Raw genomic sequence first — 25,114 nt, 5'->3', positions numbered from 1 at the left:
AAACCTAAAAAACCCATGGAAGAATGCAACAAAGTTATCTAGCAGAGCACTTCAGAGCTGGAGGGCACTTGGCTGAGAAAGGGATCGCAGTCCGCATCCTCGGTAGAAGGGAAGTGGGTGATGTCAGTGTAGGAAGGTCAGAAGCCAAAGGAAATAACGGAAATGAGACAATAAGAGTTTTTAATGGAGTTGTAGCTTTTGGGCTGGAAAGCCAAAGGTAGGTTTTCTGCTACATTAGAGAAAAACTGGCAGACTTTGGTTGGGTATGTAGTGGATGGAGGGAATAAGCAAACCCTGTGCATGTACTATGCTCAGAATGGGGGAGGCAGCCATAGGAGGTGCTGTGCAAAGCACAGGAAAAACTAGCAAGGTTTTCCCTTCTAGGAGATGCTCCTCACTATCGAAGACCATTATCATCACACTGCAGTCTTTTTATGGTGACTGCACCAAATGCCTGTCTCGCTTTGATGCTGTTGAGAGAAGGCATTTTCCTATGAGGCGAAGACACAGAGCCCAAGTTCTTGGGTGTTCTCTTCACGTTTAATGCCTCTTGTTCACAGAAATATGTCACGAAGAGCCAGCCTCCTTGGTTCTGACTGGCACTGTGTTCACAGCAATTTAACTTTCCTGCTCTGCTTTTCTGTGCTGAGGCAGACAGTTCAGGAGTGATGCTAATAGAGTCAGTCTGAAGCATTCAGATAAATTTAGTCCGAAGGAGCAAGTCAGGCCTACTGGGTAAATAGTAATGATCTTGTGAGCTTCAAGGACTTAGATCTACGGTGTGCGAATCTCACGTTAACAGCTTGCTTCCATTCAACTCAATCCTGCTCGAAAGTTAGCTGGGGTGTTAAATAGGTCAGCTACAGATTCCTGTTGGTCTGTAATCTGTCTGCTGCTTCAGGTTATTTATCCAATTCCTAATGAGATGGTCTTGGACTCTTTGAGGCCAGGAAAAAGTTGTTAACACTGGCTTGGTGTTAAGACACCTCTGGTGCTAAAACTGAACAGAGGGGAAACCTTGCTCATTACGCGAGTTCAGATCAGTTAAAACTGACGGGTGTGGTAATAGTTTGTAAAAATGACAGTTCCCAGCATGTAAGCCCTTATCATGGGAAAAGATTTTTAAAACCAAACAAACAAAAAACCCCAGCTGCTTGTCTTCATCACCGAGTTGTGCGATAAGGTGTAACTGGCAGCTTGGACCTGGTTGCTGTGGTTGGGATTCATGTCAGTGCTTGATCCAGCTTCAGCTCCATCGTGATGTTTGTGCCTGGGAGCCTTACGATGCTCATATGCGATAGTTCAAAGTCAATGGCTGGTAGGTTCTTACTCGGATAGTCAAAGGACAGGTTTCTACAGCATCCACCTTCGATGTCAAGCAGTGCTTGAGATGTGCAGGATGAACAATGATTGCTTTGCTTGGCTCAGCCATCCTCAGCTCCCCTTGGTGTGCAGTAGTAATGGAGATAATAGTAATTAGAAATAATACACAGAATTAGTACAGCATTTCAGAACACTTAAACAGTCACAGCCTTCCTGTAGAATCGGAAAGTCTCCTCAAACCCCTCTATAAAAAGGGGATAATTGGGCACAAAGCTGTAATAAGTGGTTTTCTTGGGGTTGTATGGACTTTGTGCACGTGTTCTTGAAAAATCCACATCCTGGTGGTGGAGCAAACCCTGACGAAGTGCTGCATGGCTTTACCTTCTGTTGGCAGGGCATGGGCCAGGAAAAGCACACCAATCCCTTTACTGCAGGGTTGTCAAAAGTCCCGGCTGAAGTGACAGGTGAAATCAGAGGGATGTACAAACATTCTGCTCTTCTTACACCACTGGTGCGGGTGCCTATATATGGGTGCAGCTGACCTACTTCAGACAGGTTGTACATCTTGGCCTTAGTCCTGGAAATGGGATTAACACACCTTGCCTATGTCCACACCAACCAGTCAAATGATCTTAAGATTTTCATTACGCTGTCCCTATTTTTAAATATACATTGGTCAGAGCCACATCTGGTACAAAAAAATGGCCCAATGCCTGTGACAGCAGAGGAGCTACAGTAATTTACACAGGAGGAAATTTTGGCTCGTGTTCAGCTGACAGACTTGTGTGGGGATGGGGCCAAAGAGGCCTGGTAGCAGAGTAAGGATATTTCTAATGTGCTAAGACATCCAGATGATTTTGCTCATCACTCTGGTACCTGAATACTGACAAAACAAGGCACTTGGGCTCTGGGTCTGTTCTCTTCACTATTTGGTAGGGTCCCCTCTGCCTTTTTTGTAATGAGTGTGCTGCTGTGAAAGTCACATCTATTAAATGCTAAATGTAAGGGAGATTTAATGACATGCTATTAAAAAGTTCCACCTACCTAAAAATGCTTTGCTTTCCAGCCCAGGTTTGCTAATATATTCCATATTTCACAGATCTCTTCATGAAGAGAATGCTGTCAGGAGCCATTTACAGCTCTGATCCTGCTTTTGTTGTCTTTTACGAGTGCCAGATTCCCCGTCACTGCAGAGCCAGCCACTCTGCCACAGAGTTTATGCTGTGGATGTCTCCCATGGGTGCATTAGTTACTTAGGGCTTGGGAAGGTACCTCCTGACTGGTTCCGTACAGCACAGTTTAACGGAGCTATAAACATAGTATATGATTTCCTTTTCTTGGTCTCATTTTTCCTCATACCTTTTCTTCTTGGAATATATCTAGCAAATGTAAAAGTTCTGTGTTGCTATTGCAAATAGGGCTGTTTGCTTAACGTGGCTTTGTCCAGGGTAGAATAAATACCTGTGGCCTTCTGAAGAGCACTGAATTGATTGTGCATACTACCTGCATTTACCAGTAATGTTCACGTGCAATGTGTGCATGAGAGAACTGCAAGGACTACTCTAAAGAGTGATTTGCACACTGAAAAGAAATAGAAAGTCATGTTGCATCTTCCTGTGGGAACATACAGACAAAGGTAAGTTTCCTCTTTGGAAGCTACCTTTTTTTTTTTTTTTTCTGTGAAGGCAGCAGCTGTGGGAGGTTGAGCACAGGCAGTGGTCACCAGACTCTGGATTGCAGATGGGTGCGGGAGCTCTCTCCTGTAAATGCCACTGCCCCTCTACTGCTCCCCAATCCAGAGCACAGCACTTACTTTTTGGTTTGCAGCTCCCCAGCAAAGGATTCCCTTGACTCATGTGTACCTGGAAAACTTAAGAAGGTGCAGACCTGCTCCCTGGCTCTGTTTTCTAGACATGGCCATTCCAAATGGGTGTCTGTCTTGTTGAACTGAACAAGAGAGTGCTGTGGGGCGAGTCTGTCACTCCTTTTGTCCTGCTGCTGGGGTGCGCAGTGACCACTGTTTCCACACAAAGTACCTGAATAGAAGTGGCCACGACAAACTTTACACAGATTAGACTGAAAATCTTGAAACTAATAGGATAGCACCGAGGGCAGACTTAGGGTGCCTAGCTAGCAGGCATGCAAAGTGCACAGGCGAACAAAGAAGGACTAAGCTCCTTTTCCTTTTTTCTTTTATCTAACGTGCAGCTACGTTGACAGCTGCAGCTAATGACTTCTGAAGGGATCTCCTCTCCTGGCTCCCTTTTTGCTCTTCCAATCTATCTATGTATTTTCCATGAGAGCTGTTCCAGGGTCTGAATTAAAACCTCCCTAGTCATTACTTTTCCTTTTGGTCTGCAGACACCCTGCAAACAGTGGTTCAGGCAGCAGCCTGAAGCACTTAGGTTTCAGAGAAAGCCAACTGTAGCAATCTATTTTTAAAAGGTTATTTTGATGAATTGGATTTTATGACCTGATTTGAACTGGACTTGGGCACCCATGTGTTGTGCTGTCACAGCCTGAACCCACAGGAGCGTGCGTCAGTTTGCTGTTTTGCCAATGCAATCCTATTTCCTTTCTGTATCAGACAGCAACAAATTGTTCTCTCCATCCTCTAGTCCTGCTTGTCCTATGTGTTGATAGTGGAGAGTTGCAGATCTTTTGCTGGGGAAAGCAAAACTCTCTCATACTACAGTTTCTTGGCTGTCCTGTTTCCCTTCAAGCAGTGGGAGTCTGGAGTTAGGGCTGTCATCTTTTATGAAACGCTGTTACGTTTTTTATTTTTACTTTATCTGTCAAAAAAAAAAATTAAAATAATTCCATGACCAAAGAGTTAAGGCAGGAGTTTGCATAAGTTTCACCCTTAACCTTGCTACAGAGTTATGGATATAGGTACTATGTAAGACCTTAAAACACCAGAGATATGAACACCCACATCTCTCAGCTACAGTAAACGAAACTGGAACAACCTTGGTCCAGAAAGCTATGGGTTGTTGCAGCATCAGTCCCTGATGCCACATCTGGAAATACCCTTCCACAGCTCCTCTTAACATCAGTGGCAGAGGAGCTTTAGAGCTGGACTTTGGCGGGCACCAGTCTGGGCTTATAGGAGGCGTTCAGCATGTAGGAGTGAATATAAATCTTGTATTCAGTCTCTTGAAACCATCTCAATATTTCTATTGTGCAATTCTAAACAAGATTTCCATTATACTGAAGTAACTTGAGTTTATTCTCAGTCCAGAAACAAATGGGAAAGCTGTAATGGATTGCTTTGGGTAAGGTATTCATGCTCAAGAAAACTGTTTTTTACACACTGATAGGTGTGTAATAGAATGTGTTGGTTTGGAAGTTTAGGACTTGTCGTGGAGGTGTTTATCGTGCTGTAGTCCTGCTGTAACTCTGCTGATAAATGGGGTTTTCAGATAGAAATCCTCCACGGATGAGTAGGTGCTGTTGACACCCCTCCATTTGAGCCACTAAGAGGCACTTGGACATTAGAGCTGTCCTTTTTTTAAGTTAAAATTTGAGGTTCACAGTTTTGAAGCTGTTGGTGCAACTGAGGAATCCCCTGAGCAATTCCTGGAAAGGAAGGCTGAATTCTTGGATTCCTAATATCCTGGCTTGATTCTTCTTGGGATCTCTATTCTTCTCTTGCTTTTCTACATTCCTACTCTGAGGTTGTGCTTTGCAGTGCTTGTGTGCATGAATAGTTGCAGAAGTTGACGGCGTGGATTGCCGCATCTTAGCGTTGAGAGGTAATTTGTATCTGTGATTGTTCCATAGGGCTTCAGGCTGATGATCCTGTTATTCTTAGCACCTCCACTGCCTTTGCATAACCTCTCTCGCTGTAGGCAGGGTAAGACAAACACAGCCTCTGGCAGCTCTGTGTCAGGAACAGCACACGCATACACCACATCCAGGCACCCCGTCCTTCCCGGCTGCTACCCAAGCCGTCCGGGAACTCACGGGCTTCCCCTGCGTCACGCCCCAGCCTGTACGCCAGAAGGAAACCTCCTCCTATCTTCAGCTCTTCCTGCCCGGCCGCGCACGGGTCCAGCATGTCAAAGCTCATTGTTTAAGATGGTGCAGTGTGTTGTGCTCCTGCAGCACCGGAGGGGCTGTAAAATGTGAAATGATGTTATTGTTGTTAAAGAAGTTTATAAGCTGTTCATCACCACGTGTTGGCCAGGCAGAGCTTTCCTATTTCCACTGCTTGATAAAGAGGCTTGTGAGTGAATGCAAAGAAGGGGAAAGGCAGGCTGTAGTTGCCTCCAGCATCCCAAGTCCGTGGGTGCTTTTTCTCGTGCTGGCTGGAGCAGAGTTCCCAGTACCTCAGCCCTCTTCTGCTTTTTGGTGTGCAGTGCTCATATAGAGTTAAATTAAGGTGCAGCGGCTGAATTGCAAGCTTTTCTGACAGGAGCCCTTGGTTTTCTGCATCCATAACTTTGCTGAGGGCTCTCTTGGGTAAGCCGGGCATGCTTTGTCTGACAGGCAGCCTGACTGATATTTCTAGCAGCTTACTCTGCTAGTGTCGGTGTGTCTAGCTGTAGCCAGAAACTTTCATCCTAAAGTTGTAGGTGTCCCTAGGTTATATTTACAAGTGGCAATGTGGCAATAGAAGTTGCCTCAGCAGCAAGGCTGTGCTACAGGTGAGTACTGCATCCCTGTAAGATGAAACAGTTGTGCCTTTTTGGGTGACAACCATTATGTGGATACAACAAGCTTATGTGCTGGAACACAATTTTATGCATCTCGTCTTTTCTTGTCTATGTCAAACCAGAAGGTTCCTCAATTATTCTTGCTCATCTTAAATATCAGTTATCCCCTTGCTGTGAAAACTGATCCATTGCAGAACAAGGATTTTTTTTGCACTGGAGTAATCCTAAGAGAACAGATTGTTGCTGTGAAAAGCAAAGCTCTTGGTCTTGTTTTTCTGTGTTCCTCTTGTCATTAACGCTCTTCATGTTAGACCGTGAGCGGCCCACATCATCACCGGCTTTCCCTGCTGCTGGAGCCTGCAGTGAGACTGTAATCCCGCATTTGCTATCACAGTGTCTTCCCATATAGTGTGATTTTTACAAATCTAATATTGTGCTTTCTCTGCGGGAACAGCAGCAACAAGATAGGCTGCAAATAGCAATTTTAGCAGAAGTAAGGAAGTATCCTGTTGTCTGACAGTGCTGGACAAACAGTAAGCTAATTTTCACCTTATAGTACCAAGGTTGTAGATAAGCTTAGTGGGTAATGTAGAATTTTGGAGATGAGGGTCTGTCTTCTGCTGTGGTCTGCTGGATGACATTAAGCAATTAGCATTACTGGGTGCCTCAGTTTCCCTCTGAGAATTGCGTAATTGGCTGTGGATTAAAAGCCCTATAAAATAACAACACTTAAAGCAATGCATATAGCAGTTGTTAACACAGAATGCTGTCATCATCTGCACTTTATAAATGTGAGGAACTGAGGCAGAAAATGGCTTGCCAAAAGCTATTGATGTAGTCGGGGCAAGAGTCCTCATTAGACCTCTGGAGCTGGTGGCTGCCTGGCCAAGCCGCAGGCTTTGTGCTGGTCATCACCCTCCTGCCCCTGCCTTTGAGTGCCGTGGCGCTGGTTAAATGCACAGGACTTTGGTGTGTGGAACAGATTTAGGCTCATTCTTTTCACTGTTCCTGTTGAGTGAATTGGAAAAGTAATAAACAAAATGTTTTTTATCTAGGAAAGAGGTTTGGGAGCCTTCCATTTTTAACAAGCATATGTTAATAGTACAAAGTATATGGGACAGCATTGTCCTAATTAGTGTTCTGTTGAAATTAACAGCCCTTGAGTTCAACAGAAAGAGATTTAGGCCAACACAGTGTCTTTGAAAAATTCACAGGACTTTTTGCCCTGTAGGTTTGAATATGAGCTGAAGCTTCAACATCATGGAGCCTCCTCTGAGCAGAGCTTTACTCTTCATTTAAAATGTTCTCCCTCTTCAAAAGCCAACTTCTTACTGTAATTTGAGTCCATCTTATTTTAGGGTATATATGTAGTATGCAGTTTATTTTTTTTCCCCTCTAAAGTTCTTGGATAGCAAGTCCATTAAGAAATCTCAGTGTTGCCAAACCAGTTTAAGACGTTTGGAACTTCAATTACCTGCTTAACTCTTAAAAAGTAATTTGGTCATGAAAGCAGTGAATGCGTTCTGCACTGTTTAAGGATTGCTTACAGAGATAAAATGGGTTTGGCTGGATGTCACATAAATACTTTTATGCTGAAGCATATGTGCAAACAGTTTTTCTCCTTTTTTTTAAATGAATCCGAAGAGTCTGTCCTTCTGAATATCCCCAAACAAATTCTGGATTATGAGGTCCTGTGTTCTGAATTGAAGACAATCATTTAGTATTTTGCACCTAGGGAACATCTTTCATCTCTGGATCTTGATGTATTTTACAAAGCCAGATATGTTCAGCCTAACCAAACTTCTGTGAAACAAGAAAATATTATCCCAAGAAAATCATATCCCATTTTACAGCCGGGATAGCCAGCAGGAGGACATGATCTGCTCTCAGGTCAGGCTGGTAGTAGAGCTTGCTGGAAGATGCTACGGGATGGCATGCCTAGGTAAGAAACTTGAGGAACAGATTCTTGCAGTCTGCTGCTTTTGACACTGACCTGAGTGTGATCCTGGACACAGATCTGATGCCTCTTGCAGGTTAATAGAAGAAGGGTGCAAAACTGATTCCCCCCCAACTCTGTGTTGTAGATTCTATTTGCATGGGTCCCTTGGCAAGCTCTGCCATGCAAGGAAGCCAAGCAAGGGCTCTGGTGTGTGAGACAGTGACTAGTGCAGAGGGGAAGAGCTGAACTGCCTTGCTACTGTACAGGTAACAGATGGCGTTTGGCTTATGGGAGAGCAGCTCCTCAGCTCTCGCAGTGTGCTTCCCTTATGAAATTCATCCTTCTGGAGTTGCGTTGGCTGAAACAAATGCAGAGTTAGCTCTGGTTTGAGTGGGGATTGAAGCCATGCCCTGTACTGAGATGCCTATCTCTGTGTGTGGCTATGTAGTATTAACAAGCCAATCCTAGTTACTCTAAAATGAAGAACTTACTTGAAAAATTAAAACCATTAGTACCAGCTTATCTTTTTTATTGTGATAATGGGAGCCAAAGCTGAATGGTGTTTCCTGTGAATCATACCCTAACTTTTTACACTACGTAGTTAATCTGTGACCCTGAATGCAACCTCATATGCTATTTTTTTCCTGAATAGTATCTACAGCTGTGGCCAGATGTGCTGCTTGGCTTTCAACTGAGCTGGGTTCAAAGGCCTTGAAGCCAAGCCAGGCTCGAAGTGGCTGGGCCCTGTCCCCACTGCTGTGGGGTCAGTGTCTGCAAGCGTAGCTGCACGTGCCATTCTTCTCTAACCCAAATCAGTCAAAATGATCTGGGTTAAAGAAAACCCTCCATGTTTTTAAATAGTAAGCCAACCTGGATCATTTTGACACAACCGGGTTAGGGAGCGACTGAGCACAGATATAGCGACAGATTGGAGGGGGCGGCAACCCAGCTCTGCCACAGCCGAGCTGTGAGTTGGACCACAGGCTGAGTAACGTGAACTGGGGTTGAGCGCAGTAAGCTGTCCCGACTGCTGTCCTATACAATAGCCTTGTTTTAGAGGAAATAATTAAATAGTCTAATTTCTAGCTAGAAATGCAGCTGATGTTTCCCAGGTTTGATCTCTGATTATCAGTCTGATGCCATCTATAGTTGATGTACTCCTAGGTTCCTGCCCAAGGGACTGGTTTCTTCTAAACTGCACTTGTTTTCATGGGCAGTAAGGAAGCTGCTACCCAGGTGATATTTTCTGGATAACAGCAGTGATATTCAGATGTTTAGGCACATGACTGACATGTCGACTTGAGATATGCTCTGTGGGTTTTGACAGCCTTCTAAACATGCTGGTAAGGGGCAAATATAGCAAGACTTTCTGCCAAAACTGAATGTAAACATTTGATAATCTTAGTTCACAGAGGACAGTACAAAAATCCCTCTAACGCTACCTTGGGCAAATGTGTGTGTTTTGACACTGGACTTGACAGTGACCTCATTCATTACTGCTCTGCTGGGACTCGGTTACTCTGGTTTAGCATCAGTGCTGAAAGGATGGATACTTATTCTTTCCCCTCAGGGAACTTGTTGGCAGTGGTTATGCAGGTCATGTGCACGTGCTGTGACCTGTCTGCACTACAAGCCACTGGTCTGTCATTTGCCAGCAGACACTTCCATGTGTCCTCAGCTATAAAAGAGCATCTTTTCCCCTCCCCAGGAGATATGATCCCCTTGCTCCCAGTGTGCACACACTGGATGCTGTGATCCAGCTCCTCACCAGGGCAACATGTTCTGGCGGACGTGAGTCCTCTTTCAGTTTCTGGTGGAGGCAAGAGTAGGGGAATCCTATTTTGGTGTGTAGGCTCATTAAGGAGAGTTGAGCATCCATATAAATGGTGTATGGTGTGTGGCAATGAGGGAGAGATGCCCATGCCAGTGGATGGGGTGTCCCTGAACACTGGGGCCCATCTCATTGCCTTCGTTGTTCCCATCTGGTCATGTTGCAGGTGTGTTGGTGATTACGTGTGACAACTTCATGTGTTCTATCCCTGAAGCTGATGACAAAAAAAGAGAAATGACTTTCCCTTGTTGATGTTTATTTCCAAATGCACTCACTGTGCGGCTTGGTGCTTCCTCTGTCTGTCTGATGCAAAGGCTTGACCTCTCCTTCTTTCAACTCCTTTGACATTTACATGTAACAAACAGACCTAGATGTTGCAGTATGTTTTTCTGGGTCATCAAATGCATATTATGCTTGTCCTTCACAGAAGAAATACAATATCTTTCATCTCAGCCCGTCAGCTTGTTTTTGTTGGGTTTGATTTTGTTGTAGTCATTGAAACCCAATGATTTTGTCAATAGACATTATTTATATGGGGAGAAATAAATTGATTCGTACTTGAAGCACGCTGTCTCGTGCATACGCTCATACAGGGTTGTAGCATGAGATAACAGCCACGAGTCCAGCCCAAAGGGCTGACTCTGCTGCTGTGCAACCTGTCCTCCTGCTTGCTGTGTTATATGCAGAGAGGCCTTACAGACTGTCTTCAGCATTTTGGAAACCTCTGTGCATGAATGGTTTGTCTGTATTGTTGGAAACGAACTTGAGTGACACAAAAACACAGGGAAAGCTTCACTCCAGATGCTTTTGCTATGGTTTGGTTGTGTTTTCTGGGAATACTTGGAATTTGTTGCACTGTATGGTCTCCTTCAAATCATATTCCTGCGTGGAGGCTGGGGCTCTTGTGAGCTCATGGCTTGAGCTGGAATTGGCTACCTTCAACCTTAAACACCACTTTTCTACAACAACTGTCTTTCATTTGTAGAATTTCGGTCCAATTTCATGGTGTTCAGGTTGTTTCAGTTATCATTCCTCATGCTTTTTCCACGCTATCTCTGCTTCCCAGTAGTGCAATGGTCTCCATCACCTCATCCTGAAAATCTTGGTGGTAACAATAAAAATAATGATGTTCATTGATGGTTTCAGAAGAAACTATCCTTCAGCCTTCGGTCAAAAAAAAGAAAACCAGATAATTCTACATGTTTGGATAAAACGACTATTAACTGAAGAATGTTGTTTGAAAACTTCCCAGAATACAAGACTAGAAATTGTCAGTTCATGAGTGGTTTGTGTTTTCGAACAACAATATTGATTTTTTTTTTTAAAGTTTTTTTAGGGAGGGGACACACAGAGGGACACTTTGATTATTTTGCTGCGTCAAAATCATATTTCATAGTGAGGAGAAAGTTTTGCTGGAAACTCCTTATTCAGCCCTGTTCCTCCTACTGGTTGGTTAAGCATCGGCTAAAAACCCATTCTGCTTGCATCGCCAGCAAACTACCATGCTTTAATATTTGTTCAAACTGAGGCTGATAACATATTAAAAAACAAACAAGCAAGCAAGCCTGCGACCTGCACACGCCAGAGTTAATGGAGCTGTCGGCTCCGTTCGTGCCATAGTGATTGATGGGCACTCGATGGAGCTGCCTCTTCCCTCTCTCTCTCCATCTTGTCCACATGTTAATGCCTCCACTCACTGAATAATGATGCACTTCAATGTGGATTTGTCTTATTTTTGTTTCTGGGTGCTGGCAGGACTAGGGGGGTATGTCTGTTTCTCTAAAGCACCCAGCGTGCTTCTGGTCAGTTGGAATAATTCAACAGGAAGTGTTTTACCCAAAGGTGAGGACGCCCCTGCCTTGTAGAAACACCAACCAGTGAAACTAGTTGCCATGTTGTATTTTAGTGAATCTGCAAATTTAGTAGCGGGGGTAGGTGTGGAGAACAGACAGGCAGATCTAAGCCTGTTTTGTACTTGTGTCTGCTCCTGAGCCCACTTATTTATGGGCTCCACTCAGTGTGGACACAGTCAGGGGAGTAGAACAAGATTCCCTTGTGAGTGTGCTGGCTGAGTTACACCTTCCATGGTGGATGCACTCGGCTTTCATGCTTCATGTGCCATCATCCAAAGCCCATGTAAACCCTCAGAAATAAAGTTTCTCTCTGGTTGTGATTCCTTCTGGGAAGATGTTCATAATGCCCTTGGAAGAGTCCAGGGCTTTTCCTTGTCACAAAGATGCTCCAGATCACTTTTTACTCACTTCTGTGGGGCATGGGGGCAGATAGATTCAGTAAATACCAAGTAGCACAATCAGGAGGCATCAGGGAGGCTAATTCTGTTATTTTATGGTAGGGCCAGGTCAGCGTGTTATTACATTTACAAGGCCTTGGTTGCATTATTAGTAAGAATAAATATTTTAAAAGGCAACGCCAAGTTGGAGATTCTGGGTTAGGTGTAGCGATTTAAGCAGCAGAGGCAGGTGGGGAACTGATACTCTGAAAAGCATGTGCGAAGACTAGAGATCTAGAAACGTGGGAGGAAGGGGGCATCAGGGATATATGCCACCAGTGAACAGGGGGTGGTTTCAAGGGCTGCAGAAGGACCTTAAGTTATTTGGATCAACTGCTGTCTGTGTGATTACAGTGTGTGACAACTGTATATGAGAAGGAGGAGGAAAACCAAGAGTTTTACTAAAAATGTAGGTAGTTTCCTGCATCACTTCATATTTTTTTTTAAATGTTTTTTTGGGAATCTGCTGGGTCAAAGAAGTCCTAAGGCCACTGTCTGTGTAAGATACTTGGAAATTACTGGAACTAAGGATAAGTAAGTCTTTCACAATGGCAATTCCCCCCCCTCTTCACTTACTTACTTCAGAGAGAATTCTTGAAATAAACGCAGATGTGCTTCCATTGAAGAATATGGCAAAATATAGCATGACTATACTGGGGAGCAGGGGTGAAGCAGCAACTTAGCACATAGCTGCAGTCAATTTTGTAGCTATTTGGAACTCATAAAGTATCTCGGTTCCAGAAGTTCAACAGAGGCTGCAGTTTGCAAACTCTGCTCCCTCCTGCTCTCCTGCAGTATTTATTCACCAAACCGAGCAAAGTGCTGTTAGCCACCAAGGCAGCTTGGGATTTATCTTCCTTGCTTGCTTTCTTTCACTAAAGGGTATGGAGCTTTCATCCCTTCATCAAGCTACTCTGGAGAGGTTTAGTATTGCGAATATGCCAGTGCATGGTACAGCTGTCATACTCCTGCTGCTCAAGCAGAAATTTATGGCAGGAAAAGACAGATACATGTGGTGTTGGGTTATGAGGCTCACAGATTTGCTGTCATGTCTCATAGCAGTTTAGGTGAGATAAATCTGTTTTGTTTATTTTATTTTGTCACGGAGCGCAAAACTTGAACAGCAATAAGGGATATTTAATGAGTAAATGGAGCCTAATTTTGCTATGGGTGTGAATTTGAAATTTCCCCCCTGAAACAGATGATTAAAAAAAAATAAAGCTCACCTACGTGACTCAGAAGAGGGAGACAGGGTACAGGGCAGTGATAAGCACAACCTCTAGCACGCTGGGGCTGGTGTCCGAATCCTCACTTGGGACAATGAGCAGCGCTCATTTGCAACAGGGCTATCGCAGTGTTATTGAATTTTTTTTTTTTTCTGCTGTGAATTGTTGTATTCCTTCCAGCAGCTGTCAAGATCCTGCCTTGGGTAACCGCTCAGAGCAGTCTGGTCCTGCTGCAGGAGGCCACCCGAGCCCAGTCCCCTGTGAGTTTGTTACATGCGGCTGGTCATGCCAAAAGATGCGCTGTGCCACATTAAAATGAAGCATTTAGGGAAAAAAACCCTGGAAATTGGATTTCAAGCCAATTTTGAATGGTTTCTACCAACTTCTTAAATTTCCTGGGGCATGCTGGTAGTTCCTAAAAAGGTGTTTAGAAATCAGGGCTCATCCATGCTGTAGCATCTTTTGTGGTGGTTTTATTTTTGTGAGTATTTATGATCTGAAGCCATATATGTGACTGTGTCGGAAGCTCTTGCCTTAGGCAAACCAAGTAGTGACTTAAAGGTCAGAGTTTCCTTCTCCTCTTCCGTACCTTCACAGGAGGTCCGTATGCCCATAATCTGTCCACTGGATGTGATTTAGGATGTCTAAGAGGAAAAGGATATTTTCCTGTATATGTGAGTGGATTTTTGTCTCTGAAGTAGAATGTGAAGAATTGAAAGGAAAAAATCCATTCATTATGTAATTTCCTCCCCTACTTATTGTATTTCCTTTGAAAAATGGAATCCATATGACACTTGGATGTTACAGTGAATTTGTTTTAAAAATCTTGCAGGTGATTCCAAATACTTATAGCTTCCTTAGTGGAAAATCAGTTTCTAGACACTTCTTGGCGAATGCTTTTTTTCCCCCTCCCCCCCCCATCATAATCACACTTTCTTGTCTAATTTATTGTCCAGCTATTTAGATAAATAAATGAATCTATGGAATCGGGGTTTATTTGCTCTGCACCCTGCTTGGGTGTCATTTAGCCTTGCTCCTATTTGGATAGTTCCAGTTTTTTAACTTCACATCTTTTTTGTTTCCGCGGAGTGGATTGTTTCTTCATGTGTTTCAGTATTCACAGAGCAGGCCTGGTCAGGGTAAAAGCATGGATAATTACTGGCCTTGCCCTGGGAGAGTGAACAGAAAGAATTAAGACAAATACAGGACATTGTGCTCTGGAAATGCAGCAGTCTGGCATAGGAGAACTGAAATATCTACTTTTTTTATAGATTTCTATACCTATAATAATATCTAGATCTATATTATTATAGATATTTAGCTATCTATATGCCAGCTGTGTCCTGGACTGTATCGAGAGATTTAAGTTGAGAGCAGATAGATTTAGATTGGACATCAGGAAGAAATTCTTCATTAAGTGGGTGGGGAGGCAGTGGAACAGGTTGCCCAGAGAAGCTGCAGATGCCCCATCCCTGGAAGTGTTCAAGGCCAGGCTGGATGAGGCTTTGAGCAACCTGGTCTAGTGGAAGGTGTCCCTGCCCATGGCAGGGGGGTTGGAACTCGATGATCTTTGAGGTCCCGTCCAACCCAAACCATGCTGTGATATTTGTATGGCTTGGAGAAGATGTGGAATATAAATCTTATCTATTCTAGGAGTTTTAGATTTGCATTTAAATAAATAAGATCAGACTTTATTTTTTAACTAATCCCACTGGCAGAACCAGAGTCATAGAGAGAACATTGAACTGGTTGTGGCTTAAAGCATCAGAAAACGTGCTCCATCCTTCAGGCTGGCATGATTCCTTTGGGATTTCTTACAAGAGCTGTCAATAGTTATAGCCCCATCTGTCCTAGACATACTTACATGTGCATGTTGAAGTGCCTTGGTATTAGTGCAGGTTCTGCATTTACCACATTGCCAGGGTGGCATCATGTATTGCTGCGATCTGTCTTCTGTAACACTTAACTTCATCCCCTCCGTAGGACTTCTGCCAAATGTAATTTTTTTCCCTTTGTCTTGCATATCTCTCTGTATCTCAACAGAAAAACTACTTTGTGTATATATCTTAAGTAATAGTGCTTTTCTGGTACAAATAGTCAGCCTCTGAAAAGAAGACCACACTATTTTGGTCTCAGATAGATGTTTTAAAAAGAAAAAAAAAAAACACTTTCATGATTGCTTTGAAAATCTTGACGTGCATTGCCTTTTTCAGTGAATGGATTTCTTAAATGCCTTTGCCCATAGAGGAATCGGAAATTGAATGTCTGCAATATTTGCTGCTTTTTATTATTTGTATATTTTTGGTACTTCAGGAATAAATTCTGGTATTGGGGAAAAAAAAAAGCCTGAGATGTTGTTTTCTGATCACCTTTGAAGTTCTCCAGCTCTGTTGTTTAAAATCTGATATTCAGAGGTGTTGAACACCTGGAACCTTTTGTTGTGAATTGGCATTGATTCATATTGTGCCTTGGGTGAGGCATTTTGTTCTTAGCTTGCTGAAGGTTCATTTCCACTTTACCTGGAGTATTCCCTCAGCCATGGCAGCAGTTTATGGTTATCTATCCTTTTTCCTTTAGATCAACAGGAATTGTTGACATCTGAACGCATTTAAGTAAAATATCTGAGCTCACTGCTTCATTCACTAGGCTGCTGAAGTGTACATATGCTGGCAGATTCACTGTATTACTGTGAGCCTTTAACTTATGTACTGTATATCACCTGTTTATTAAACAAAACCACAAACAAAAACCCCAAAACAGCACTATTGAGTACCTAAAGTAACCTAATTGTTAGAAGCACCAAATACTGCAGTTTGTAAGCAATGCATAAAGGTCTCTTCTCCATCACGGTAAAAGTCAGTTTTGATACCAGAAGCCTTATGGATGCTTAGGCTGAAAGATTTAGATTGCAGTTCCTACTATGAGATGGTTAATTACAATTTGGGCTTGTCTATGAGTTGAGACTGCATTTTGGAAATGAGCAATAGCACAGTTCTTTCTGCTTGTGCAAAGAGAGTGACCTATTCAAGAATGTAAAATAGTGGTCCAGTGTTAAGTAGCCCAGATGTTGGCTGTAGCTTTCGGAGTGCATGAGCGGCAGAGTAACTTTCACTGCTGGTTAGCTGGAGCATCCCTGTGCCCACCGTGGGGGCAGGACGTGGGAGGAACAGCCCGTGGTGGTGTGCCGAGTGCTCATGCAGTGCAAACAGTGAGGTAGTTTTGTGTTTTCTGAACAAGCAGAGAGAAAGAAATACTTCTGGTCTGGTTCATTAATGATGGCGTGCTTGAGCTTCCACACCAAGTAAGGCTGTGGTAGCAACAAAAGGTCAATTTCTGGTGACTTTTGCTGTCCATGGTTGCTGTTACTGCGTAGTTTGGTGATCAGGTGCTGTGATAGTGCAGTTCACTCAGTGTCTCAGACATGCAGCCTTGAGCCTAGTGCAGAGAAAATTTAAGACAGAAACATGTTTTCTCTAAATAGTGTAATTAGCTTAGAATGACAAATACAGCTCTGGCAAGTATGAAATAGTGTGTCTTAGACCCTTTTCTGCCCCAGTTTGCCTTTCATGGGGTGAATTCATATCTGGCTAAAATGTCAGTGTTGTAAAAGGTTAACACCCTATAAAGAAGCAAGGCCTTTTTAAGTTATTAAAATGTTAGAGTCTGGGTTGCTGACACCTCTGCTGTAGCTGTTTTCAGTAATCCTTCTTCCAGTGGAGTCAGTGAGAGCTCTGCCACTGCCTTCAGTGGGGGTTAGACCATCCTGCAGCGAAGAGGAACAGAAAGCCAGGTCTGCTCCAACCACCAAAAATTCCCTTTCCTGTAGTCGCCTGATCCTTTCCTTCATTGCTTTTCTAGCAGAGATTAAAAGCAGTAGTGTAGCAGCAATATTGTAGGCTTGCTCACATTTACATCTGTTTGCTGATGTATCAAAGCCCTGGGCCCTGCTATCTGTAAGTTCTCCCCGAATTACAAAGCGTGCGCGTACAGAGAGGTTTCCTTCTGTCTCTCCCCAGTGCCATCTGGGCTTTGTTTAGCTGTGTGTGAAGTGGGGGATTTTATGTGGCCTCCCTGTGGGTAGCCTGGTGAAAGACGTGGCTTTTGCATCCTGCCATGGAGGCACTGGAGACCATGATTTTGATTTTTTTTTTTTTAATTATTATTATTTTTAAAAAATAATTTTCTTTCACCCTGCCTTTCCATTGAGGGAGCATTGCCTCCTGGAGAAGCAAGGACCTAATTTGCAGTGGTGCAGTGGGTTAGGGTATAAGCTGGGATGAAACCCAAGTCTCCAGGCTTAGTGCCACTTCTTGCTGTGCCATCCTGGTGCGTGAGGACTTGGCTAACCCCCACGTGAACTAAGCTGGGTGCTGTGAGTCCCAGCCCTCGGCACTGCATCTTTCACAGGAAAGTGAAGGCTCAGTGCGTCCCCACGGGGTATGGCTCTGTCTAGGATCAGCACCAGCTGCTGCCAAGCTGCCTCCCAGCCCTGCATCTTCTCAGTCTTGAGGATGTGGTATGAATAGTCTGGGGGCTGTTGGTAAGGTAGCTCAGATGTGTGAGCCTACATCTACTCTCTTTCCTCCAGTTCCATCCGTTCCAGTTTATTCACAGTTCTCCCCCTACCAAATAGCCTGTGACAGTTTACACAAGCTGAAGAACTGCTCCTGTCTGTAATTTTGCCTTTGTGCCAAGTCACATAGTGATTTTTAGACCAATTAAGGACCTAAAAGTAGATCTTCATAGAACCAAAAATATAGGAATGTTACAAGAGCCATTGTCTGTGTAGGAAAGGAGGAGGGTCTGCTCCTCTGTCCCTCTCATCCAGCCTCCAGTGCTGCCCATCCTGGGTGCCGGGGTTTGAAGAAGTGCGCTCTTGCTTTGCAGTGGTTTCTTTCCAAGCTGAGCTGGGAGGCTGTAGTAGGAAAGTTAGAATTTAAACTTTAAATCACATTCCTACAAGGTGATGATGTGGACATATGGAAAACAAACTAATTGTATTTCTTTAGTGGTTGTTATTTGGCCTTCCCCTCCCCCCCCTCCCCCAATAAAATCCAATTCCAGTATTTCCAATTTTAGGAATCTCTGGTCACGCTTTCTCTGAAGCGGACTATGACCCATACTGGACTGCAAAGGCTATTCTTGCACAAGTTGGAAGGGAATCATATGTGGTCACAAACCTGATCTTCCTTGAGATCATTTGAGATCTCACTTTACCCCACACCATCCTGAGCTCTCAGATTTACATTAAAGCTGATAAGAGAAATGTGTTTCACTGGATTTCCTGCTTTGAAAGGAGCTGTATATTTTGCTGACATTGTTTGATTTTGCTGAAATGGTGCCAGAAGTTGGACCTTCCCCAGGGTCCCTGGTGTGGAGCCAGCCAGCTGTGTGAACCGCTGTGGGGCTGGCGATGCCTTCTTGGGAGAGCACGTGGTGCCAGGGCAGCTGGGCATGCAAACCGCTGTGGGACTGAGGATCCTGGCACCGCAGGATCTGTGGCTCAGGAGCAGGCTGCCAAGCCACTAGGGGCCCATTTTTCTTTTTGGAAGAAAACCAGGTTTTAAATACTAAAATCCTGCATTAGGCAACAGCTATTCTCTTCCCAGCTCTAGTTATTCCTGACCCAGAAGGAAGAGGACCATCCCAAATCCCCTTCTCTCAACAGTTAACTATTCCTTGGATGTTTCCCATTTAAGTATTTGTTTAAAGTGCTCCTTAAATCCGAACAGGAGGAGATACAGCCTAGACAGTGTGGGAGAAGTCCATTTAGTCTGAAAGAAACTGCATAAAAACTTCCTTGGTTATTCCATGAAAAAGTTCTGCGAAATCTACCATGTCTGCTTTTTAATTTTTAGGATCTTGTATGATAAAACTGTTGCTGTCTCTCATTTAGGAAGCTGAGTGAAATATGTAATATAAACAGTCACTTTATGCATGGAGGCTTATCTGTTACAACAGAGAGGTGAAGGCTTTGCGCTGGCATCATCCCCTGTTACAGAGCTGTTTAATACCAGTCCAGCAAGAGACAAAACTGCAGTCAGCAGCAGGTAGCAATACAGCAACACTCATTAAAACAGGGTGAAAATCATATACTGATCAGAAGTTTTTTTTCATATGCAAGAATGTGACAGATGGCTGATTTATAGGCAGGGAAAGGTTTCATTTGCTCTCATTTATTTATTTATTTCAGCCATTAAATCGCACTTAGTTGCAAGAATATGTGTGGTAATTAATAAACTATAAAGAAAAGAGGTGATGTTGTGTCTGACCTGTTGGCTCCCGTCACTGGTACCAAAACACCGCTGAGCCCTGGTGAGTTAATTCACAGAACAGCTGTGAGATGTGAGGGATTATTAGTTAGCATCCCTGTTTTACAGATGGCACTGAAGCATGGAGAGGTGGATGAAATGCTGGGATTTGTCAGTGGTGGGGGAATAGAAATGGATCCAGTTTTCTCTTGCTTGGCTGCAGGACCTCCTTTCTCCCACTGCAGCCTCACGTAATAGAAAGTAGAGCTTGGCTCTGACATGGTCCAAGTTTTGCTTGGGCGTTTTGTCTGATACTCTTAGAGTAGTAAAGAAGGTCAGGGAAAGGCTGTCACAGAGCTGGAGCCTCAGAGGGATTGCTGGCCTGTTAACAGGCTGGATTACAACCAAGAAACCAGTGAGAAGCTGGTCAATCTGGATCCCTTAAGCTTCCTCCTCCTGTTGCCCCAAGCAAGCAGAAAACTGCTGGCTGTGGTAGGTGGAATAACTGCTCTGTCACCCATGTGGTAACCTCAGACAGGCTCTGGGAGACTAATGGTCAGAAAAGCTGTCTGCATTTGATGGAATTGAAAACTGAAGGGAATATATCTGCCCATTTTGGCAGCCTTACGTGTGCATTTCCAACAGAAAGATGATCTCTTGTGTGATATACTGTTGCAGATCACAGCAGCCTGAGCCTGCTTTGTTGGATTTCAAAGAAAAGAGCAGCACTGCTGCAGTAATAATAGCTACCCTTATGAGTATCTGCCAGGCAGTTAAGCAAACGAGGTTTTCGGCACCAAGCCCCTCCTACTGCCCCATTGATGTTAATGCGCTACCTAAATTCCTCCATGAGCTTGCTTGCCTCTCTTCTCTAAAAGGAGGCAGAACTCCTTGAGACACCCTCCCTGATGGTGAAGTCGTTACCCTTGTGGTTTGATACCAAGCAGAGGTACTTGATTTATTTATGGTAAATAATTTGAGGCCTTGTTCAGATTTGCCTGTATTGGCCTTTCAGGTGGCATGTGACAGACTACACCAGCAAACGTTGAGTTCACTAAACGCATGAGATGGGACAGGTGAAGCTGAACAGTTCAGATGAGTAAGGAGAAGTTGGGGATAACAATGATGGGTTCATGAGATGATGTACACAGTCGCTGTCTAAATGAATGACAACTTGTAAATAACAGTAAATTAAAAAGCTCATTATCTCTGGGAATGTGTGGTTTGGTCCATGAGTTTACGTGACTGCCTGGCATCACTGTGATAAGCTCTGCTCTGTGGTTGTGTCTTTTTTTTTTTTTAATTATTGTTTTTAAGTGAAAAACAGACTCTTTGTGTGGTGGGTGTGTTTCCTGGGTGCTGGCATTAGCAACACACGGTTCTAAACTGTAATCGTATAAATAGGAGGGAGTGATCTCCAGAGAACTTCATGCTAGAATTGAGAAATAACAACTTCGCTTTTAGGGAGCAAGATGTTGGATGTCTCTCTAAGCTTGTCCCACTGGAGCACTGGGCATGTATGAGTGAAGTTCTGAGATCCCACTTAAAGGCATTGTCTTCATCCATCCCTCAGTGATGGGACCACTGGGATTCCCCTCTGTTTTCTATTCTCTGTTGTGTCTTGTATTGAGTTTCTTCGTATCTTGGGCACCTCTGTCCTTTCTATCACTGACAGTTTTGGAGAGTGAATTTTAACAGCTGAAGATCATCTTAATGCCAAAAAGTCTGGTGGATTAAGAGCATTTCAAATCTTTTAAAATGGCTGAAGTTCTCCAAGTTCTAGTTTCAGATTTCTCTTTTAGACCAAGAGCGATGGATGTGTTTTCTTGTTCAGCATTTTGTTGGTGTGTAATTTTAAAAACAAGGTGAGGGAAGTACCCACTTTTCCCTTTTTCTATGGGTATGATGAACTTAATGCCCAGTTTGTCAGTATGGTTTGTTCAGTACCCTCATTAGGTATTTACATTTATAACTGCTGATGTAAACAGATTCAGCTTGCAAAGGGCCTCAGAAATCTTCAAAGAATATTTACCAAAGGTTCAAGAAAACAAAGTTCTAATTGTACCCTGGATTCAGTACGGTTGTTGTGCTGCTGGTTTCATGCTAAAAATATTAGTTGTATTCAAGAAAAGAGACGCTTCCCATTTGCACATCTACTGCTTCTTACAGAGCACAGGTGTTTTTTTCAGGATATTTCTTACCTGCATGCTAATAAATAAACACACATGACTTGTGAAGTTGTAGAATTTCTCTAAAAATATGGGCACTGCCAAGCCAGCTTGTGTGTGGGCAAGATGGTGATACCACGTGGTGCAGAGGACTAAAAGGTAGTGTATCAGATCCTCAAAAATGACATAAAACAAAGCTACTCTTCTGATCATAATTCTGGAGGGATTGTGTTGCCCAGAGTGTAAACTTTATAGCACTTCTTTAGTGGTTGCTTTTGTCTGTGACACAGTTTTTAGGAAGCTGTACCTAAAAGAGAGATATAAAGACTGGAAGTGAGAATCTGATGTTCTGGTCTACTTTTAGGTAAGGGGACACATTTTGGTGAATTTAGGAGGTGGAGATTTCTTGCTGAGTAAACCCAGGCTCACTAACACCACGTTTTATTCCATTATGACACTGCTCATCTACAGTGAATCCATTTTTACCAGTTAAGGTACTGAGCGATGTATTAGTGCTAAATTTACTGCTCTGGGGATTAAAATGACATAACAGTGCAAAGGCTGAAAGGAGTAGTTGCCTGGTGTACGTTCAACGAGTATGTGTATCTAAGTAAGGAAAACCAGCTCTCTGTCATCTTAGAATTCACATAAACCAGCTTAGTCTCATTGAGGCATCACTACAAGAAGTACAAAACCAATTTTGAATGCACTTCCTTGTTTGCTCTGTTGGAAGGCCTAAAGGTCAAGTTAACCAGAGGACATCATGAGGTGATACCGAAAAGATACAGTAGGAGAAAACGATTGAAAGCAAGTACCCAGTTACTTGTTTTCGTTCACTTCTTAAGTGAGGGATGGAGTAAAGTCACTAGTGCACAGTCACAGTAGCTGTGTCTGAGATCCTTCCATACACTGTCATAGAATCATAGAATGGTTTGGGTTGGAAGGGACCTTAAAGACCATCTAGTTCCAACCCCCCTGCACTGGGCAGGGACACCTTCCACTAGATCAGGTTGCTCAAAGCCTCATCCAGCTTGGCCTTGAAGACATCCAAGCCATGTTGAAGCACATAGGTTAAAAACCAAACTGAAACAACAACCCCCTCCACCCCCCCAACTTTCCAGCCAGTTAAAGCAGGTTCTTTTGTATTAAGTGTTTGGGAATTACAGTTTTTAACAACAGGAAGTCCTTTCTGTGCTGACTTGTCCTTATTGTGGTGTCACAAGTGAAAAACAGAGATGTTACGTAGCCTACAAGAAGGACATGAGAGAATCCTTTGGCTGGTTTGCAAATGTAGAGCTGCTTATCAGGTCTTCTGAGCTGAGTAGGAAGGTCTTTATCACGGCCCGGCGATCATCTCAAAGATGTGGTGTTCACCTAGTAGTGACTTAAACCAGACAGTAGATACTACGAGGAAATACCTCAAACATGAGAATTTTTCCTCCTTTTACTGGGAAAGCTCAGCAAGTTCTTATCAAGTCACTGGTGACATCTGTAGACAACCATCAGGGTGAGATCTGCCCTGGGAAAAGAGCAAGGGAAGTTTCTGGGGGTGGCGTACGTCCCAGGGAAAGCAGAGCAGCATCTGAAGTGCATTGCTTGATGATGTCTTTGGCACGCTGCATTCTTGACAGGTCCCAGTAGGCGCCTTCTGAAAATTGGTCCTTTCAGTAGTTATTTTGTGTAAAGGTATAAACAAGGTTTGCTTGTCAGGATTTTACATGTGTTTCTCATAAAGTCTGTGTCCAGGTATCTAAGGAACAGTTTGCAACTTAGCAATATGTGCGAATGGAAAATATTATTTTTGTTGTAAGTAGTATTGGCTGAGTAACTGAAGTTTCTCAAAAGCATCTAGTGCTTCTGAGGTGCCTGTGTCCCTGAGGAGCCTCCATGCTCGGAAATGAATGTAGCTCATGGCTCAGGACTGACTGCATCACACACTTGATAGGAATTTGAAATTTCCATAGGAACTGAAATGCTGTATGTCATTCAAGCTAAACATTTTTTGGTCTTTTGTAAGTTTTCAGTGTATGCAGGCTGGGTCTGATCCTGCTCTCATTAAGGCTAATGGGAGTTTTGCCATCAACTTACTACAAGTAGGAAAGACTCTGTCACAAGCTGTGCCTATCCAGGACATGGATTATTTTGTACAAGTCAAGGTCTTTGCTTTAGTTGCTCTTTTTTCTCATAGCTAGTTTTTTCATTATTATTTGCATTCCAAGTGTACCTAGAGACCCTGACTGAGCTTTACTCTGCTGTACACTCTACAAACAGGTACTTGGAGGGGAAACCGGCCCCAAAGGGCTTGTAATGTAAATAAGCAGATAAGGAGAAGCTGACAGGTGAAGGAAGAGGGGAGTGCAGAAGGGATACAACTTGCTCAGGATGGCAGGCAGGGATGAGGAGTGCAGCCAGGTCTCTTCGGTCCAGGTTCAGTGCTCACAAGCACACTGTTCTGCGCTGGACTAATTCTGGATCTATACTGATGGCATTGAGGGAGTTTTTAAACTGATTTCAGCTGGACCACTATCTGCCCTTTGCTGTCTGTTGGCAGCAGGAGAAGGGACAGACTCTTGTCTAATGCTTAATTACAGTGCTTGTTATCACAGGGAATAGATGCCACCTATGCCATTTCTCTCTGGCTTATCTGGTCCTGTAAGTAACCACTTGCCTTCTCAGGAAAGTTGTTCTGACGCTGAATGGTGCGATGTGCTGCATGGTAGAGTGTTGGTAGGATAAATACAAATAAATTGAAGCTTTTCCTGCAGGCTTTTCAGAAATGCTGAAGGTCCTTGCTAAAACAGGAGGGAAGTAAGGCTCCTGGAAACAAAATGCACCCTTAGAATTAGTCTTAGATGTTTTCAAGGTGGCTGTCATTTGGGTTTATTCATTAACTTGCAGAGGAGGAAATGTATGTTTTCATTTGGTTTATCATTAGTGAAAGTTCCTTCACTTTATCAACTCCTCTGAAATTTTAGTTTCATTCCTGTACTCATATTTATTTTCTCTGCAGCTCTATGGCGTTACATATCTATGGTTCTTTCAGGAAAGGGAATTTTTTTGTTGTTGTTGTTTCACAGGGGCTGGTTTATTCCCTGCCCCAGTCTTCACCTGTTGGAGAAATGAATTAGCAAAGCTGAGCAGCTTCTGGGTTTGCCTCAACTAATTCATCTAGTCTCCTCAGGGCGATATCCCAGGCTTTTTCTGACTATGGGGCAAACATGCTATCTGTTTAGCACAGGAGAATTTCAGCTGTGAGCGAAGTCTACACTGCCCACGCAGGCAGATTTATTTTAATTATGTTGTTACCAGACTTGATGCCAGGATGAAAATCACCTTCTGCTTTCCAAGGTTTAGAAATGCCTGAAAACTCACCTCCCAGGTTGATGCTGGGGGACCTATTTGTGCTAAATTTTGAGTGACATTAATTC

At 43.4% G+C, this 25,114-nt stretch overlaps 1 protein-coding gene across 1 annotated transcript in view; it reads left to right on the top strand.

Annotated features, from left to right (window-relative positions):
* LOC104512871 (kalirin-like) overlaps positions 1-25,114 on the top strand; it is a 269,469-nt gene that overhangs the window by 2,229 nt on the left and 242,126 nt on the right.

Source organism: Eurypyga helias, unplaced genomic scaffold, assembly GCF_000690775.1.
Source record: "Eurypyga helias isolate BGI_N326 unplaced genomic scaffold, ASM69077v1 scaffold27, whole genome shotgun sequence".
In the NCBI taxonomy this organism is placed as follows: domain Eukaryota; kingdom Metazoa; phylum Chordata; class Aves; order Eurypygiformes; family Eurypygidae; genus Eurypyga; species Eurypyga helias.
The sequence above is the reverse complement of the archived record's forward strand: the minus strand, read 5'-3'. Positions and strand labels throughout refer to the sequence as shown.